This window comes from Phaseolus vulgaris, chromosome 9 (genome assembly GCF_000499845.2).
Source record: "Phaseolus vulgaris cultivar G19833 chromosome 9, P. vulgaris v2.0, whole genome shotgun sequence".
NCBI classification, from domain to species: domain Eukaryota; kingdom Viridiplantae; phylum Streptophyta; class Magnoliopsida; order Fabales; family Fabaceae; genus Phaseolus; species Phaseolus vulgaris.
The window spans coordinates 27,984,063-28,001,884 of NC_023751.2; the positions used below are offsets into that span (position 1 = coordinate 27,984,063).

Sequence of the window (17,822 nt, forward strand, 5' to 3'; positions counted from 1 at the left end):
TATAACAATTTAGTCTCTTTGGGTCAATGTGTTAGTGATGCCTAAAATAATATAAAATATTGATCATATATCAATAACACATTTATCATATTACACTTTTTCTAATAATACTTTTGTAAACATGATAAAAAAAGTTAACATACTATATTTAAGAAATAGAAAATTTATTAATTTTTTTAACAAAATAATAAAATGATATTGAAATCAACTTAGTGAGATAGAAATATACTAACTTAAATTTTTTCTGATTGCGATTTTGATTCTCTCTGAATTCAATTAGTGTCACTCTGTTGTTTATTTTGAAACTTTGATCTATCTTTTTCAGTGAAGATCATGGTTGGAGATTTAACAAGTAACATCTACAGATTTAGCAAGTAGGAAAATATTTCTTTAACACATGTACTTTACATCATAATAATATCATAATATTTTAAATTAAAAGAAGTAAATTAAATATAATTAAAATATAATTTTATTGATTTTTAAAATAAATATTTTTTACTATTTATTTGTGGCGTTAACATCTCACCACTCTATTAAGTATTATAAAGTATTTTGTTAATACTGAACGGTAAACACTGTTGTTATGGTGGTATTTAAAGATTATTAAATTCGTGAGGAAACAACTCTGAAATATAATTTGTGGCGATCTTGGACTTATGTCATGTGTTGGTTTCAAATATGTTTTGAAATATTTATTATATATTTACTTTTATAGGTACTAGCAGTTCAAGATAATTTGAAATTTAGATTATTCTAATAAAAAATAATGTAATTTATCAAATTTTAATTTTAACACATACAATAATTTTATATAAGGTTTAGGGTATAGGGTTTAATTTAGTTTTACATATTTAGTTTAAATTTTAATATCAAATTGAAATTGCAAATAAGGAGTGATTATAAAAAAAATACTATGGTGTCATTTTAGAATTTTAAAAATTAATAATTTTATGATTATAAAATTAAAAGATCAAATTTAAACTGAATTTTAAATTATTATTTAATTTTATAAAATTTTATATTTAATTAAAATAAAACTAAATTGAATAATCAATTTTTACATGTAATTCAGATTTTTTTTTAAATCAAATTGATTTGTATTCTCTTTAAAAAAAATGTGTGAAATAAAAATTTGATTAAACAAATTTAATGAATCCTTTCAAATCCACAAAACACTTGTTCAATTGAGTTCTATAAAATGTTTAAAAATGATAAAATACTTTATGATAAAATAAAAAAAAAAATACTGATATACAATATACGGATAATACTTATATACGGCCCGATATATAGGCGCTTCATACATGTGTTTCCGCTTATATATTAAGATAAATAAGAAAACTATAAAAATTTACAATAGGTGAAACAAAGTGCTCATGGAGTTTTAAGACATACCTATAAGATTATAACATAATGTTATATTTCAAATAATAATATTTGAATAGTTTTGATAATTATTGCGCATGCTTTATTATATATTATTCTAATGACAAACTATCTCGAAATACGTACTTCCAAAAGAATAGGATCATAGATATGAAATATCGCTGTCGCATACATTTTTTGTGCATATCCTAGGTATCAATCATCAATTATTCCATTACATTTAATGAGTTTAGATTTATCCAATTGTATAAAATTAGTTCCGAGAAATACGTATATAGATAAAGTTGTCACACGGAATCATTTGATATAAAAATATTGAATATGTTTCAAATTTTAAAAATATGACAAATTTAGTTTAATTTCTGTGAAACCCTTAATTTATTTTAATTCCTATATGTAATTAATAACACAGTTTAAGTTGTTGATTTGAAATTGAAAATAGAAATAAGGAGAAACTAAAATCAAATTAATTTAGAAGCTACTAAAATTAATAACAAAAAGCAGCCCGTGTGTATCAAAATCCGAAGAAAATTTGTTACTACTTTCTCCCTCGGTGGTTGCTTCTGTGCCGACAAAACAACGATATTACCTCAATTTTCTCTTGGCCCGGTGGTGCTGGATAAAGGTAGAAAGTAGCACCATTTGACATGAAATGCACCTTCCTAACATGCCAAATGCCAAATTTTTTCCTTCTTTTTCGTGACTCAGTTACGTAAACCAACCCACACTTGTCGAAGGACACTTCACATTGCTTGAACAGAAGATAGGTTTTGTCCTTTAAACTTCATCTTTTGTTTCTCTTCCTTTCTCCACTTCCCGTTGCTTCGTGGCCAAGATTGCGTAATTTTGTGACAAAAGGCCAAAAGGGGTTCCGAATTTTGTGTGGTTGTGATGGTTTTGTTTGTTGACTAGTTGTGCTCAGTTCCTTTTCAAGCATAGTGGTTAGGGAAGTTGCTTTTTAAGTCTAGGTAAGTTACCGATTTGTCTACTAGTGTTGGACTTTGCTTCAGGGATTGGGCAGAGTAATTAGTCCACCTTTTTGGTCCTTTCTGCCTTTATTATTGCTATCATTTTGGAATTTGGATCAATCGGTTATACTATTTGGATAGAAGAAGATGAGGGGTGGGAGAAAGAGGAGTATGATTAAGCTGAAGTTTAGCAAGATCTACTCATTTGCTTGTGGTAAAACAACCTTGAAGAGAGAACATTCGCGGATTGGGGGACATGGTCATTCCAGGGTGGTTTTCTGCAATGATCCTGATAGGTGTGAGGGAGGGGTTTTCAATTATGCTGATAATTCTGTTAGGTCCACAAAATACACTGTTGCCACTTTCTTGCCAAAATCACTTTTTGAGCAGTTTAGGAGGGTGGCTAATTTCTATTTCTTGGTGGCTGGCATTTTGGCCTTCACAAAACTTACTCCTTATACTGCTGTCAGTGCTATCCTTCCACTCTCTATCATCGTTGGGGCAACTATGGTGAAAGAGGGTATTGAAGACTGGCGCAGGAAAAAGCAGGTAATTTTGTTTTATAATGTAAATTTCTTCAACTATGTTGCATGAGTATGTAGAGTCAAATTGAATTATACTGGTCTTCTCTTCTTAACATTAGTCGGTGGTTTCCTCTTGTGTTTGAATTTACTTACAATTATTTTGCAACTCACTGTCTATGAAATCAGGGGTTTTTAATAGAGAGCTATAGTGCCACTATAGCTGCATTGTGGTGCAAAGAGGCCCTTGCTTGCTACAGCCTTAGCAAAGTGGTCTTAGCAGCCTGAATAGCAATGCTATATAGCTGTGTTGTAGCCCTCTGAAATACATTAATGCTTTTTTGGGAGCTATTTTTAGGATTTTAATTGTTTGTCAGAAATGAAATCGACCGCCGTAATAGTAGTGAAAATGATAAAGAAGACTTGAATTTGAAAGATCACGATTGGTAATTGATGATTCCTTTCTAGGAAACTTATATTTTGTTATTTGAAACACCTAGTGTATTTTGTTGTTATTTATGAATCTCATTATTTTTTTAGTACTTTTTTAATGAATTAAAATCAGTACCTATCTATGCTGCTATAGCATTTCTGGTGCAAGCCACTGTGCACAGGTGTAGCTGTCCAGGATTCAAAACTACGTATGAAGTCTATGGGACATATAGTGTTTAATAGCTTACATGATGTCAATATTACCAAGCTTATGTAAGTGTTTTAGAAAATTTAAGGAAGATTCTATTTCACCGTAGCTTTATTAAAATTGAGGAAAGAATGAATGTCAATTTTCATTACCTGCAACAGACAGTTCCTGAAATAGTCTAGTTATGTGTTTAAATCAATGGAATGAGTTGTTGGAAAAAAGGATGAAGTGTCAGTATTTGCTGAAAGAATCTCTCAGACTCCTAAATATATCAATTTCTAGCTGGACTTGAAGACTATTTAATAGTTTTCTAAAATGACAGTATAGTCAGATATGTAAAATTCCAAAACATTGTTTATTTATTCTGAATTCTACTACAACATTTCCCATATTTTAAGTTCTGTGCGCTTTTGGTTACCTTTTCAAAATTTCCATATGTAATGAAATGCCTTTATGGAATTGAAATAATGGATCAACTTCTATGTTTAAAAAAGAAATAAAAGCCAATTGGTGGGGGGAAGGGAGGGGCCTCTAGGAAAGGATAGATATCTATGACAAGCTATCAATTCAGGGTATATATTTTAGCTAATGGAATACCTCTACAGGATATTGAGGTGAACAATAGAAGAGTTATATTACATAAAGGTGATGGCATTTTTGAATATACTGAATGGAAGAATCTGAGAGTAGGGCATATAGTGAAGATAATGAAGGATGAATTCTTCCCTGCTGACCTCCTACTGCTTTCCTCCAGTTACGAGGATGCAGTCTGCTATGTCGAGACCATGAACTTGGATGGTGAAACAAATTTGAAGTTAAAACAAGGGTTGGATGTAACTTCTTCCTTACAGGAGGACTTCAAAATCCGTGATTTTAGAGCTCTCATCAAATGTGAAGACCCAAATGCAAATTTGTATTCATTTGTTGGGAGCATGGAGTTTGAAGGGCAGAAGTATCCTCTTTCTGCTCAGCAACTTCTTCTGAGAGACTCCAAACTTCGCAATACAGACTATGTGTTTGGAGCAGTCATCTTTACGGGTCATGACACAAAGGTTATTCAAAACTCCACTGATCCTCCTTCTAAAAGAAGCAAAATTGAGAAGAAGATGGATAAGATTATCTACTTCTTGTTTTGTGTTTTATTTCTAATTGCATTTGTTGGATCTATTCTCTTTGGCATCATAACCAAAGGTGACCTGAACAATGGGTTAATGAAAAGATGGTATCTAAGACCAGATAGTTCCACAATTTTCTTTGATCCAGAAAGAGCAGCTGCAGCTGCTATATTTCATTCTTTAACAGCCTTAATGTTATACAACTTCTTTATTCCTATCTCACTGTATTTCTCAATAGAGATTGTCAAAGTCATTCAGAGCATCTTCATCAATCAAGATATCCACATGTACTATGAAGAAGCAGACAAACCAGCTCGTGCCCGTACTTCAAACTTGAATGAGGAACTAGGCCAAATTGACACAATACTTTCTGATAAAACTGGAACTCTGACCTGCAACTCAATGGAGTTCATCAAATGTTCTGTTGCTGGGGTAGCTTATGGTCGTGGTGTAACAGAGGTTGAGCAAGCCATGGGAAGAAGTAATGGTTCACCTATTCTTCATGAGCATATTAATGGTCTAAAATCAAAATCTAATGAACTCAGGGACTCTCCTGATAGAAAAGAGCCTATCAAAGGTTTTAACTTTACAGATGAAAGGATAATGAATGGAAACTGGGTTAATGAGCCTTATGCAGATGTTATACAGAATTTTTTTCGCTTATTGGCAATTTGTCATACTGCCATACCTGAAGTGGATGAAGAAACAGGAAATGTCTCATATGAGGCTGAATCTCCAGATGAAGCAGCATTTGTGATTGCCGCAAGGGAAGTTGGTTTTAAATTCTACAAAAGAACCCAGACTTGCTTGTCAATGTATGAATTGGATCCTGTTTCTGGCAATGAAGTTGAAAGGTCAGTTATTTTCAATTGCATTGTCTGTTTGTGATCTTGATATTTTGACTGCTGCATTTTTCCTTTGCTAATCTACTTAAAGTATTTTAGGATTGTTTTTCATAAAAAATGATACTTTGACATCCAAAAGAGTTGTATACAACTCTTGATTTGACTATTTTAACAATTAAAAAATATAATAAAGGATATGTTTGTACTTAATGTTATAAAAATTAAAATAATAATAATAAGAGTTGTAATGTAGGGGTAAAATGGAGAAAGGATGTCAAAATTTAATCATCCAATTTTCAATGGGAAAGGTATATACACCTAGTAACTTGTCATGTGATGCTAATGGTTAATTTTCAATACAAAAATTTGAAAGTAGCAATTCTACATTCTCTTTCTTGTGTAATCATTAGCTATCCAGGAATGTAGAGTCTGATATTGATACTTTCAGTTCATGGATTGGTCAACCTATTATGAGAAATGTTAGTAGTATTACGGTGACACAATCTTTCTAATTGGTTGAAATTCACTTGGATCTCATAAAATGTGGGTGGCTTCTCTCATCGTGACAATGTCTGTTGTGACCAAATTCAGTGGGAGATGACACAGTGGTTTTCATTAAACTACTGGGATGCACATGAATTTCATCCAATATGAAAAAAGGTGTTTGAAGGAAAGTGTTAGTGTGCGTTGCTATTTACTATTCACCTACTATTCTAAAGTTGGTTATAGCAAAGGTGATTTGTAACCTTGGCTTACAGTTATGTATCTGGATCCTAAAGTCTTACTTTCCTCATATGGTACTGAGAGTCTAATTTACTTTGATATTGGTTAAAATATATAAACGGTGGAAAAAAATTGGTGAAACTGTGGTGAAAGCAATTTTTTCCTTTCTGCATGTTTATTTACTACTGATTATGGTGTTTGAAATTAAGGATTTTGTTGCGAATTCAAGTGAGTTCGATGTGGGTGTGGGTGTGGGTGTTAGTGAAGAAGCTATGAAACGTGGAAAGTCTTCCTACTTGAGTTTTCAGAGTTTCAGACACTTTTTGGACATTGACACTTCACTTACAAATATCCAACTGGTCTTAGATACTTCTCTCTCACTAATTGTCCAGTAAAAAAAATTCTTGGCTTAAACACTTGACCTGAGTCTGTTGTATGCTTTGACACTTAAACTTAAAACTGACACATCAAGGAAACTAGTATTGTAAAAGAAATATTCTTTTTGTAATGTTTAGGCAGTTTGCTTAAAATATGGTATATTAAAAATAATGCCTCTCAATGTCTTGTTACTATTTTGAGGGCTGCTAAAATTGTATCATATAAAAATTGTAAAACTTAGCAACTTTTCTGAGGCTTTGAATATTTCACTTTGTACACTCTTACTATTACAACTAAATTAATTACCATGTATATATCTTAATTAACTGAAAATGAGTGGGTATTTTTGTTGACCAAAAATAATGTAACGCTTATCTTCTGGTCCCAAGTCCAAATTTTAAGATGGTATTAGAATTATCCTAGATCTATGGTTGGTGGGCCATCTTCATTGCAACACTCTAGGCTGGTAGCCTTGGGCGTGAGGGGATTGTTGGAAAATTGTCTTAATTGCAGTCACTCCTAGCCTGCTTTAATTGTGGTCATTTGGGCGCTGTCTTAATTCTAGCTTCAAGGGAGATGTTTAGTTTACAAAGTCGGGGCCAGTGCATTTAGGAAGATGCCTTAGCCAGTGCATTTGGGGCCAGTGTGTCCAGGAAAAGCTAAGGCCCATGCATCTGAGAAAAGTGGTGAGCATAAGGTCTCAATGGAAAAGGCAAATGGTGAGCGACACCTACGAATTATAGGGACAAACTAAATTAGGACATAGTGAACAAGTGATAGCCCTGTTTGAAAATGAGACACAATAGACGAGGTGAATAATTGGAGTTTCATTATTTTTTGTTTCATGAACTCGACAACAAAATGGTGACAAAGCAATTTATGAAGGATAGTACCACTTTGATAGCATGGTGAAAGAGAGAAAAATAGAAGGATTATATTTCTAACAGTGGTCACTCCTATGTGCCTTACTACAGCTTCTTTGGAGCTTGCCGTAATTGCAGTCTCAAGGGTTATAGTCCCACATCAAGTAGAGATATAACTTAATAAGACTTAAAAAATCTGGGTATTCCTCTTTTTACAATTTTTTTTGGTGAGGTTTAGTCAATCTTTCAGCCAAAATTCCAAGATTCCTTATCAAATTTCTTGAATGATTATCTACCCTTAAATTAGAAAAAATGTCACTAGTTAAGGAATCAATATCAGGAACTTTGTTTTGAAAATCACTGTTGGGAGTGCACCGATAGCAATTTTTAATAAAAAATTTCCAGCTATCTGAAGAGCAAAATGAGAAGAGGCTAAGATAAATAATTTGTACCATGAAGGTAATATTCACGAGTCCATGTTCTATTTGATGAGTCACATACTATAAAGGCTACATAGTAGGCTACGAGCCATAAGACAAGGAAGTGTCCTTACACATTGCTATTAGAGGGTACAAATGTAGTCCCCATATCTATACAAAATTGTGTGCTCCTATAAGGGCACTTTACAAAATCCAACAATGGTATTCCTCAACATGAATAAATTGAATGCATTTAAACTTAGAAACTCATAGTATGGCATCTTCTCCTATCTTTACTTCCAAGTATCACGTCTTATTCCATTTTCTAAGATTCCAATGCATATAACTCTGCCTATGGTTTTGGAGCTTGTCTCAAGCCCGGGTAAAGGAGGAAGGTTGCCTTACTGAACATGGGTGAAAGAGGGGAAACAAAAATATTATATTTAGTGATAGAGGTAGTAGTATAGGATAAATCAGTGGGATGATGGTATATGACCAAGTGACTTAAATTTCTAATAGATTCAGATGAGATTGGTTATAGAATTAGGATAAAGATAGTTGAACGAAGGATGAACCAAATTCCAAATTCCAGCAATAATATGGGATTCATAAAACCACAATTAGTAAAATTTAACTTACCTGTTACTTAGCTCCAATTAGACGATATACTTTTAATTATCTTAGCATTTATTAATATGTTTTAATCACTACCACTATTACTAATAAAGTAGTCTTTATAAGCTACAGAAGTGAGGATGTGAGAACTAACAGTTGCATGATTACTTAAAAACAGATATTCCTAATTCAATTATTATTTATAATTATTTGTGTTTTTGAATTTACTTTCGTCTTGTGAAGTAATTAATTTTGACCAGGCCAGATTAATTTCAATTAACAGGACATACAAGCTTCTCAATGTTTTAGAGTTTAGTAGTTCGAGGAAGCGAATGTCAGTGATAGTGAAAGATGAAGAACGGAGAATTTTTCTACTCTCTAAAGGTGCTGACAGGTCTGTGATTAAATTATTTATAGCCTTCAATACTTTGGAGTTCTTATCTGAACCTTCAACCTATTAACTTGCCTTAACTCATATTTTCATGCAGTGTCATGTTTGAAAGGCTTGCTAACAATGGGAAGACGTTTGAAAAGAAAACAATGGAACATGTGAATGAATATGCTGATGCAGGTCTAAGGACCCTAATACTTTCTTATCGTGAACTTGATGAAGAAGAATACAAGGAGTTTGATAGTAAATTTTCTGAAGTAAAAAATTCAGTCTCAGAAGACCGGGAAACACTGATTGAAGAATTATTGGATACGGTTGAGAGGAATCTAATCCTTCTTGGTGCCACTGCTGTAGAGGACAAGCTCCAAAATGGGGTAGTTTAGAAAAAAAGTTAGCATATGAAGATATATCCATTGAACATGATTCCGATAATAAGCCTAACAATATTGTTTTGCTAGGTTCCTGAGTGTATCGACAAGCTTGCCCAAGCTAAGATTAAGATTTGGGTTTTGACTGGAGATAAAATGGAGACTGCCATCAATATTGGGTATGATATTGTGATTATGCTTTTTTTTTATATTGGATTTTATGTAAGAATAATTTCTCACGATGTTTGACAAATTTACAAATGCAGTTTCTCCTGTCGCTTGCTTAGGCAAGGAATGAAGCAAATTATAATTCACTTGGAGATTCCAGAAATTCAAGCATTAGAAAAGGTTGGAGACAAGATGGCTATTGCCAAGGTAAAATAAATGTAGTGTTTCTATATAGATGTAGTTTGCATATTGAAGACTCCATGTAATTACATTGGACATATAACAAGATGGTTCTATTCAAATATTCTAAATCCTCATAAGATCTTCTTTCATTGAGTTTATTTTGGGTGAATGTGCTTTAGAATGCTGACAATTAAATTTACATTTCATGGATTAGTCCATTCAAGTTTTATGAATAAAGTGGCTTTAAGGTGTGATATTGTAATTGCAATAACTGCATTTATATGGAGTTTTTCATTTTTCCTTTCAGAAGATTGAAAAAGACAATGCATGCTTGTATTCTGTTGCTTAGTTTATTTAACCCTTAATCGAGATTATAGCTTTTGTTATTCTGTTTCTTTCCTTTTGTTCTTTCTTTTCCTCTCAAAGTTTTCTTTATCTCTGTTGGAAAGGATTTGTTGCTTGGTGTCAGTTTCTGTTAGATACTGGTTAGAGATTAGAGAAAGAATGAACACAGGTGTTATTTTCTAGGATTTTTTGAGTGCTTGAGATCTCTACCAAAACCAACCTCCACTAAACTAAAAACTTGCAGTATTCTCTCCCCGTCCATACTTAATTTTTAACGGCTCTAGTGCTCCCCTTTAGAAATTTTTGCATGCTGCCTTAGGATTACTATCCTCCCACGACTGTTAGGCACATGCTTCCATGTTTCCATGATCAGCTGCAAGTTGCTCTATGTCATTTGCTTTTTGGTGAAGTGCTACTCGGTAGGAATCAGCTTCCTGTACATGTTATTTCTTTCAAATATTGGAATTCCCATATGTTTCTCCTTGAATTCTTTCCTTTAGGTCACAAGTCACAACATGAACAACTCCTAGGGTCTTGGAGATACTGGTTTAGAGATTAAGAAACAGGATTTCTAGAGCATGCAACGTGTTCCTCAAAATCAATCTTTCATACTTGAGGCTCCTATGACTAGTAAAAAAAATCAACACATTGGGATTTAGCTTAAAGCATCTTAGAGAACCTGTGTAATTGAAATTTGAGTGCTGATATTTTTAGGTGTCAAGGGAAAGTGTGCATCATCAGCTATCTGAAGGTGCTCAACTGCTTTTTTCTTCCAGAGGGACCTGCCAGCAGACATTTGCTCTGATAATTGATGGAAAATCACTTACTTATGCTCTAGAGGATAATATGAAAAACATGTTTCTAGAGCTTGCTAGTCATTGTGCATCTGTTATCTGCTGCCGCTCATCGCCTAAGCAGAAAGCTCTGGTATTTTTAAGCCTGTTCTGCATCCTTCTATTTGGCATGTTGTATTTATTTTTTTTTGTTAATACTGATGATTATTCTAGTTAGCTCTTAAAAAGTATTTTATTGTTATTGGTTCCTCTCAAGGTTACTAGACTGGTCAAATCTGGAACTGGTAAAACAACATTAGCTATTGGTGATGGAGCTAATGATGTCGGAATGCTTCAAGAAGCAGATGTAGGGATTGGAATCAGTGGTGTCGAAGGAATGCAGGTACCCAAAAAATTGACATACTATTCAAATTTTTAAAATTGATTTTTCACCTTCATATTCTGTTTTAGTAAAAGTTTTTCATTTGTATCCTTTCTACCCTAGGCCGTCATGTCTAGTGATATTGCAATTGCACAGTTCCAGTATTTGGAAAGATTACTTCTTGTACATGGACATTGGTGTTACCGGAGGATGTCATCAATGGTATTTCCACTCAAACTGGATCTCAGCATTCTATAGATTTAGGCTCTGAAGGATGTTCTGATCTGAAAGCTTTAATAGTTATATTAACTTGTTTATTCTTCTGGCAGATATGCTATTTTTTCTATAAGAATATCACATTTGGATTCACCCTATTCTTGTATGAGGTGTATGCATCATTCTCTGGACAGCCTGCATACAATGACTGGTTTTTGTCTCTCTATAGTGTCTTCTTTTCGTCACTTCCTGTAATTGCCCTTGGGGTCCTTGACCAGGATGTATCTGCCAGGTACTGCCTGAAGGTAAGTTGTGTTTATCATCTAAGGATATGTTTGCTTCAAATTCTCAAGCCCTTCAAATGGCCTTTTTCAAACAGGAGAACATTTCTCCTTCCTCTTTTCTGGGCTCAAACACTGTGATTGTCACTTTTATGGTGACAAAAATGTAATCCAAACGCGGCATTAATATGCTGTCATGTTTGTATCAATAAATGAGAAACGAAAAATTTCATTGTTGTAGTGTTAAAAAATAGTTTTTCGATTTAAATAAGAAACAATAAAACTCACCAAATAAAAGGAAAGGAAAGATAGCAAAACTCTTGCATAAATTTATACAATTGGTATACCTTGATTTCTGCTAGACCAACTTAGCTTTTCACCTTCTTGTTGCAATTTTGTCCTGACATTAACAACACCTAGGAATCCCATTTTAAAGGTTAGTTAGTTTAGTAATGCTGTTTAAACACAGTAGTCTCTTGTATATTGCATAATAGATAAATTTCCCTTGGTTATTATATCTGAAGTAAAATAAACTAGCTTCAACATGTTTCTCTGCTGAGTGATTGATCATTCATGGTTATATCTGTTTAATTTTGCAGTTTCCTATCTTATACCAAGAAGGTGTGCAAAATGTCCTCTTTAGCTGGCGTATGGTACTTAGTTGGATGCTTAATGGATTTATTAATGCCACAATGATATTCTTCTTCTGCACCAAAGCAATTGAGCCTCAGGCCTTTGATGAGGAGGGAAGAACCGCGGGAAGGGATATGCTGGGCGTGACAATGTATACTTGCATTGTTTGGGTTGTGAACTTGCAGATGGCACTTGCTATACGTTACTTCACCTTGGTACAACATATTTTTATCTGGGGTTCCATTGCTTTCTGGTATCTTTTCCTCCTGGCATATGGAGCAATGCCTCCAAAAGTTTCTACAAATGTTTACAAAGTCTTCATTGAAACTCTCGCCCTGTCTCCTTCCTTTTGGGCTGTGACTTTCTTTGTGGCGATCTCAACACTTATACCATACTTCACATTCTCAGTAATTCAGATGTGGTTCTTCCCCATGTATCACCAAATGGTACAATGGATGAGGTATGGGAGGAAGACAAATGGCCCTGAATAAAATACTGTGATGTAGTGAGCAAATATCATCGTGGTCAACCACAACGAGTAGCACATTTTGGTGCTGAGACTAACCATAGACAGAAGTACTAACCAAAGATAATATATGTATAGACATCCCAATGGGTGTGTTTATAGAGTTATAACTGTTTGACTGAAAAGTTATTATAGTATATATGGCACTGATTGAAGTTGAAACTGTTGAGAATGACACGAAGTGGGTCCTGTCTAGTGTAATATACTGAGATTTTGGTTGAGAAATGTGATCTGTTCTATACCATCAGTTGTGTTTTATTTTAGGAAAATGTTATCTGTTAACTTATTAAGATAATGGTTCTTGTCAAAGATTGATGAGACTTCAGTGATGGAAGATCCTTGAAAATGGTTTTTACAGATGATTGGTAGATTAGACTTTTTTGGTAGATGTAATAAATGTATTAAAAAATTTCACGCACAGTCAAAATGTTTTTGAAAGACAGATATAGTTAATATCAAATCGAAACAAAATTCTTTCTATTAGTTTCAGAATTTATTTGTTTTATACAAACTAACTAGTTCTAGAAATAAAATTGTTTTCGAATATAGAATTGGAAAGTAAGATATAAAACAATGCGAAAATGTAATGAAGGATAAATTGAATCCTTAAATGAAAGAAAATAAAAATGACGCTAAATCTGAAAGAAGCAAATAAAAGTGTAAAATGTGGGCAGTTTCTTCATGTACCTCCATGTTTTCTTCATGCACTTTCATAGAACATGTGAAATGACAATTTTACCATTTTTTTACCTTTTCTATTGGCATCCTCTTCCTCTATTTTAGAGTGTATTTCAAATTTTATAGTTTGCAAGATATTTTTTGAGTTTGAAAATGTATTCTGAACTTTAGAATTCGAAAAGTCTACAAATTATTACGATTCAAAAGTGAAAACAAAACGAATTTCACATCTCTTGTTCAAGGATAATTTTAGAATTGAAAAATTTATGGAGGTGCAGGAAGAAACTATGGAGGTGGAGGAAGAAATTGCCTTAAATGTGAAGTACAATCAAATAAGATAAAAAATTTTAGAGAAAAAAAATGGGAAGTTTTACTTTCCTCAATGTACAAATGAGGATGACAAAAATAAGGCAAAGAAAGAGTTTCGAACAAACAACTAAAATATTGAATGTTTTTATTATTTTCATTTTCAATTTGCTTTCACTAAGATGCAATCTATAGTTTGGTTATCAACAACTTTTTTTTTTTTTTTATCTTTTTAGTAGAAACCTGGGTAATTCTATATTATTTTTATATTTGATCTATAAACCATCCTATTTTAGTAAAATATAACTATTTGACCCTTTTTTTTCATTTTTTCATTTTGTCTTTTTGTCTTATTTTGTTTTTGGTAAACTTGAAATACCTAAATACCTTTTTCCTTTATATCCCTATGCTAAGTGAAGAACTTGGCTTTATTGTGAATTCTCCAATTCCAATTATCCCTAACACTTTGATTTCCTCGTATGTTTCTTTTCATTGTTCACCTTTGTCCAGTGCTTGATTGGTAAGTTTTGCATTTTTTTTTATCGTTAGTAGATAAAATCCTAGATTTTTGGAATGCACCTAACACTCCTTTTAAATGGTGTGTCTGTGTCGGACACGACACTCGTATGATACTTATCAGTTAAGTGTTAAATTCAAAAATATTTGTTGGATTTATGACCATTCTAACATGGGTCTAACACAATTTTTAAAATGAGAAATATATTAATTTTCTAAAAACTCAAACTTATTGTATAAATTTTTGTTATGATTATAAAAATAAGAAACAAATCATTTCGAACCAACCATGAAAAACATATTTCTGCTAAAAAAAAAAACTGAAACATACTAAATGCACACAAATCTTTATTGTCAATTTATATAATTCATAATTATATAATATATATATATCTGTGTTTTCGTATCCTATATTTTAGAGATTATACGTATCTCCGGGTCCGTATCCATGTTGTGTTAGTGTCCATGTACTACATATACATAAACGTTACAAAATCTAGCTTTAAAAACACATCATGAACATGTTTCGCTAGTTTGGAAACACTTAGAAACTAATTTCTTAAACATGGAAGATATCTAAAGAGACTTTTATGTTTTAAAAATTCAAAAAACAATATATTATGTTCTTCCGGCTTGATCACGCATTTCCCATTCCATCTCTAGTTATTTTAATGTATGTTTCACACTCTCACAACTTTGTGCTCCTTTTCGTCACTTTTCTTTTCGTTGTATTGATTAATAAGTTTCACTTATATTTTTTTTAGCACAGTTTATTAGTTTTTTTGGAATACAACATATTGTATTTTGAAAGCTACTTTTTGGAGCATAAATGATAACAGAACTTGTGATTTTTAATGTGTGTTTCCCACTCTGACGACTCATTGTGTTCCTTTGCATTCATCTCTAATTTTCAATGTACTTACTAATAAGTTTTACCTATATCTTTTTTTTTTCTCACCATTATATACTAGATAAACATTATGAAATACAGTTTTTTGGAGAACTAGCTTTTGGAATAAAATATATTTTATTTTGTAAGATAAATTTTTAAACATAAATGACAAATAAAGTAAATCTATGTTTCATAAAGTAGTTTTCAAATACAATATAATTTACTTTGGAGAGTGGTTTATTGAATTATGACCTATTTTAAACACGAATTTTCGTAATGTATCAATATAAATTCAAATTTTAAAAATTGTTTATTGAAGTAACTATAGAACATTTATGGAGTTTAGTATTTGCAACTTGTCGTTTTATCATGGACTTGGATACAAAATTTATTGCAAAGTGATCATGCTAAAATGTTATGTAAATTCAATATAAGTAAGTTATAAGTTCTCTATTATCAAAACAATGCGTGTTCAATAAAAAAAAGTTAAAGTGATTTTTAACTTAATTTTGATTTGAAAACTCACAAAGAACTTTTTAATTTAAAAAATATTTCTTTATTTGTTGAATCATCACTCATAATGTCTTGTACCATGTAAGTATTTGCTTCTTCTTCACAAAGACTCTCATCACTCACAAATCTTTCTATCTAAGTCGGTGTTATGCTTCTTTTTTTATGAATTGCATTTGCGTGTTGATTTCTAAAATTGTTATCCCTCACATTATTTTTATTTCTAGTATCACTAACTCTCACATTACTCTCACTATCATTATTGAACTCCACGTCTTCCTCTAAACGATCTCACATTATTCTCATTATAATTTTTTTTCCAATCCCAATTTTTTTCTTACTCAAACGTTACATCTTTACTAACTATGATCATTTTTTGTCTTAGGATAAAAAAGGTGATAACCCTTTGACTCTACACTTACACCCAACATGATAAAAGAAAATTTTTATCATTAAGTTTATCCTATTTTATCTGTGGTATGTGCACGTGTTATGCAATCCTAAACTCGAAGGGGTTCTATTGAAGATTTGACTTCACTCTAAACTTCTTGAGGAGTGATGTTCTTCACAACAAGTGTCAGACACCAATTCAATAAGAAGAATGTCCAATTTACAATTTCGACTAAAAAAGATTTGGAAAACTTTTTGGCAAAAAAGCATGCAACATACCACATTCATCATATTCTATTTTTGCGTTTTGCCACCCCATTTTCGCATGGTGTATATATGTTGCGATAATTTGTCTCTTTATTTCCTCTTTTTCACAAAATGATTTGAAATTGAGAAAGTTAAATTCTCTTCCTTTATCCATCAACAAACACTTGATAAATGTATGTGTTTCCTTTTCAACTAGTTTCTTGTAAGTCTTGGAACACTCCAAGGATTTTTTTTTTCAAAAAGCAAATAGATCCAACCTTATAACTATTTATTAGTGAAGCACAAAAGATGCCTTTTTCCATGATGTGATATAGGTTCTATTGGTTCACAAATATATGCATGTATGAATTTCAATATCTTACTAGCATGTTATTCACTCTTCTTAGGAATAGGATTATAGTGTTGCTCAATGAGAAATTTTTCTTTTACAAGAAACGTTTGAAACTTTCAATTGAGGTAGTCCATGCACCATTTTCTTTGTTACTACTGTCTTCAATCCTTTGTAGCTTAAGTGTCCATACCTTTGATGCCAAATGTAAGTTATATCTAAGAAAGTATACAAACATTCTTCAATAAGGGCATTTATGTTAAAGCTTACATTGATGAGAATAAACATATGATTGGTACTCATTTTTCTATCTGCAATCAATCCTTCACTTGGATGATAAATATTGCATATCCATGTTTTATAAGAGTGGAGGATATTTTTCCTGCAACTGCCCCATACCTAACAAGTTGTTTTGAAGATTAAGCATATAATATACATCTTAAATAAGAAAAGTAATGTCATTAATCACCAATCTTACACTACCTTTTTCAACCACAAACATATGAGTGTTGTTTCCATACTTAATAGAATGCTTATGTTCTTCTAATATGTTAGAGACGATTTCTTTATCTCCACACATATGATTAGAACATCCTAAGTTCGAGAACTATGCATAATTCCTTTTTCCTTTATTTTCTCTCTACAAAAGCCATAAAAAGAAGTTCTTCTTTATCCATTTCTACGTAATTTAAATCTTTGTTCCATTTGGGATATTGATATTGAAAATGTCCCAAATTATAGTACTTAAAACCTTCCATTGTGGTCTTTGAGAAAGATTGTCTCCCTCGTCCACGTCCTCGACCTCAATATGCCACCCTCTACTATTTTCCACTATTTTTTTTCACCATCTTTGCTACTTCTTTTAAAATTTTGTTCACCTCCTCATTTTGTTGGTGACTCTACCATAACTCTAACAAAATATGCATGCAGTACTTGTTTCATATTCTTTCATTTCAAGTACCCCAAACTCCCATCTCAAAGAATTAAGAAGTGACTTCTTCACATAATCTTTGCCCCCAAACTTTCGTTTAGGGAATTCCAAATAAGCTTGGATATGTCACTACAAAAAAAAAAAAACATGTATGTGATGACGATTATTTTTGTATAAAGTGGCGTTTATAACCATCACAATATACACATGTAGTGGTTTTAGGTATCACCACAACATGCATTGTATAATACCTTTTGTATAA

The 17,822-nt window shown here is 32.2% G+C and overlaps 1 pseudogene; it reads left to right on the forward strand.

Annotated features, from left to right (window-relative positions):
• The first annotated feature begins 1,912 nt into the window (after window positions 1-1,912).
• LOC137820683 (putative phospholipid-transporting ATPase 9) lies at window positions 1,913-12,986 on the forward strand (annotated as a pseudogene).
• Window positions 12,987-17,822: the final 4,836 nt, after the last annotated feature.